Below are 4,022 nucleotides of genomic sequence, written 5' to 3' on the forward strand. Positions count from 1 at the left end.
TGTCTCTTCAAGACAGTATGTCGACTGGTTGATATGCCACATGAGCAAGGCACCTAAAATCAATGAAAAGCCCTTTACTGACATTAACAGTGTCTCAAAGAAATACTTTTAACCTCTGTTCTTATCTCAAATCTCATGTGAACACCTTTCCTCTAAAAAGGCAGTATCGAGGAAAAAGTTTTGTTTAACCTCCTGCCCAGTTTTTCATGCAGTGTTATAAAAGTAAATGGTGTAGACTTAAGAGATAAAATTTGGTATATTCTTTCCCCTTCAGCACTGGATCAACATCTTGACAGTTTACTGTTGATAATTAACTGTTCTTTTAAGAAGGGGATGAGTTGTTTGGCTTTTTCGCATAACACTTCCATTTACCTAACCACCACCTTCATTGCTACCCAAATAGCTGGTGTTCTATCATTAAAGATCATGATACATCCTTTCTAGTCTTCACTAAAATTTATTTTCCAGTGTAATCTTGTTTTCTATATTCACAAGTTTTCAGGGATGAATATGACAAGTTGTTAAGGACTTCTCCCTTAAAATATGTAACACATACACCAAATAATGATCCAGACACTGCACATCAGTGGTTCTGTCTGCAAAATAAAACATCCTCTAGAACACATATGAAAAGAATTACTCTTCCATGTCACTGAATTATGAAATTTTCTGATAGAATTTTTCCAGTAGCTTTTTTGTTCTCTGATAAATTTGTTATTAATGGTGATACTTTTTTATAACCTCTCAACAAGTTTTTTATCCTTATTATTACCTTCTGTTATAGATTTGATATTTGAATTGAGTCTACAAGTTCAGACCCACATGTAATGGATTGCTTCATGGTTGTTAGAGGCTAGTGTTATTATTATATTATTATATATATAAAAATCTATGTTATTTCTGAGGATTACATCTGATGGCAGGAAACAAGGGACAGATGGACATAATCATTAAGGGATGCTAAAATGTGCCTTACTGTCCAAGAGATTGAGCTAAGATGGGAGACCCTTCTAAGGCAGGGACTCCAGTCATTAAAGTAAGGTGGCTTCACACCACCGGGTGCTGAGTGAGCCCTGTGAGCCAGGTGCCTGGGACAGAAACTGGCAACAGTATCTTACACTGGCTTTAAGGAATGCAACTCAGGATGATGCCTCGATAATTTTGGACTCTTCTCCATCTTGCATAACAAATTTTAAACTGAGATGTATTATTTTATAATTATCCAGAAAATATAAAATTACCTAACTAAATTTATTTATGAGAGAAATCAATGTGCTTTAAAAAGGATGTGAAAACTTTGGCGACATGCAAATATTTGATAGGCTGTGTGCTACTGACCAGTGGTAAATGGATTGCAGTCCAAAAAAAATTTAGGATGTTTATCATTGTCCTTCCTTATATGGTTCAGTTGATATTTTGAAGACATCACACTCACAGAATCTCCTGCACAGTATATACAGATTTTTAACTCTGCATTCACACTGAAGTTCTACTATTTACATTATGGAATTTTTATGAATGGTGGTATTTGTACTATTTTATCATTTTTCAGTAAGTCGTTTATGTGAATTGGGAATAAAGGAATATCTATTGTAAAATGCAAGTTTAATAAACATGAAAAAAGTAGGAAAGTACATTAGTGAACACTTTGTTGACTTCATGTTGGCTAGAGTAAATTGACCAACACAGTCCTTGTTGTATACATACGTACCTAATGAATGTACATTAAGAACAGAACACCGTTTAAAAAATTGAGATTTTTATGAAAATCATCTTACATTTAAAATTTGTAAAATATGTGAATTATGTGCAAAAAATTACAAAATACATGTGAAAAAAATGTTTCAGTGCATTTTTTTCCTTCTGAACTGTGAAACTGTTTACTAGGGTCTCCATTCTTTTAGCAGCATTGCTCTGATCTGAAGGATAGGATTTTACCTACAATTTAGATTAAGCACCAAAAGATGACAATAGTTAAAGTAGTAAGAGTGCATCAATGAGAGATCACAGAGAAGCACTTTCTAATAAAATAAATTCTTTATTAAACAGTAAAATTACTTTATACAAGTTAAAGTGAGAAAAACATAAACTAGAAGAAACAATAAGCTACTTTATGTACCGTCTTCTGTTAAAATACCTGGTACATAGTAAGTGCGCAATAAATGTTTACCAAATTCAAAGAACATTTAAGAGAAAACACTGATATGTTATTTAAAATCAACTTGTTTCCTCAGTCTAAAACTCTTGCTCTAGTATAAGGCTGCTCTTAGAATTAAAATAATGGCTTATTCTACATTTCTCTTAATTTCTAGGAGTCTACTGTTCAATGATTTTGATTGTTCTATTACTAGTTCCAGCATTAAAGGACCTAACATGCTAAAATTTTCTATCGTTATCTAGTTTCTGCACTCTAAACTAATTTTATCATAAAGCTGTACTTCTCTAATCAATGCAGTCCGTACAGCAAAATCTCTTATCTGCTCAACAAATGTTTTTCCATTACACTTCCTAGAATAACTTTCAGTGATTTTAAGAGCAGTGTCCATCCAGGGCCATGCTTCCTACAGCAAAATCCTACCCCAAATCTGCCACTTGTCTGCAATGTCACTCTTAAATATTTGCCAACTCCTACTACTCAATCTCTTGGATTCATCTATATTTGATTATTTTATTAACATCTTTATTTTTACTAGGGATTGCTGGCAGTCTATAATTTTGCATTCTGTCAACCACTTTACACTCTTCTTGACTAAAACATGGATTTATATTTTAACCATATGCAACAAAGCAAAAAAGTTGTACAGAACACCAATTTTTCAAACAACTTAAGCATTTCTAGTGATTAGAAAGTAGGACAGTATTTTAAAGGCTTCATACTTTTCCCTTTTCTATTCTAGATATGATCTGTAATTTTTTAATCTTTTTATTTCCTCTGTAAATAGAAACACACTACACACATATCCTTAAAAATGTTTGAAAAACACATTTTTCATTCTTTGTTTTTTCAATGAGCATGATTTATGAGGAAGCAAAATAATAAAAGAATTTCCTTAATAATGAACTACAAATTCACTTAAAAGTAATATTCTTAAGTTGCTGAGAAGGCATACAATCACAAAATCGTGTAACGTGTAAGAAAATTGTTCCAGACCTTAGAAATCATCTAACTGGTTCATTTTTACATGTGAAGAAAAGCGGAATCGAGTTTAAATCCTTTCAAAATAAGGGAGTAGCAAAAGTCAGACTGGAAATAAAGTGAGAGAAAAAATAGGCTTTGTAGTTTAAAAAGAAAATAAAACAAACCAAAAAAAAAAGCCAGAGGAAAAAAATCTCTACAACAAAACGACATTAACTTCAGCACATTACTTGACTTTTTGGGCTTCAGTTTCTTCATCTTTTACAAAAGCATAAGACTTTAATAATACTATCTACCAAAGAGTATTGTTGATTTGAGTTCATATGTCATTATTCAGGAAAATAACTTTGGCTTTATTCATTGAACAAGTATTTACTGAGTACCTAATATATATGCTAGGTACTGTCTTTAGCAGATAGGCAGAGGACTAGAAATATATAAGGCTCTGAATAAAAAGTAGCATTTGTTCCCTTACTTATATCTTTAATAAACATTACTGAATACCGTGTCCCTGTGCAAAGCAGTGGAAGTACAATGAAAAGTAAACCAGTCCCTGCTCTCAGCTTAAAATCTTAGTAGGGGAAATTCATAAATTAGCAATAATATCTAAAGTGCTAAAACTGAAACGAGGTGCTCTGATAAATATTAACAAGAGATTCCAATTAGAGAGGAGAAAACATTTAAGCCAAATCCTCAAAGATGAAAATGAAGCAGCCATGCAAAACCTGGGGAAAGATTATTCTAGACAATGTACACAAAACTCCTAAAGAGAAAAAACGCTTGACTTCTTGAGAAATTTTTAGTTTTTTTTTTTTTTTTTTTTTTTTTTTTTGCCGTACGCGGGCCTCTCACTGTTGTGGCCTCTCCCGTTGCGGAGCACAGGCTC

The sequence above is a fragment of the Physeter macrocephalus genome, chromosome 1 (genome assembly GCF_002837175.3).
Source record: "Physeter macrocephalus isolate SW-GA chromosome 1, ASM283717v5, whole genome shotgun sequence".
NCBI lineage: Eukaryota > Metazoa > Chordata > Mammalia > Artiodactyla > Physeteridae > Physeter > Physeter macrocephalus.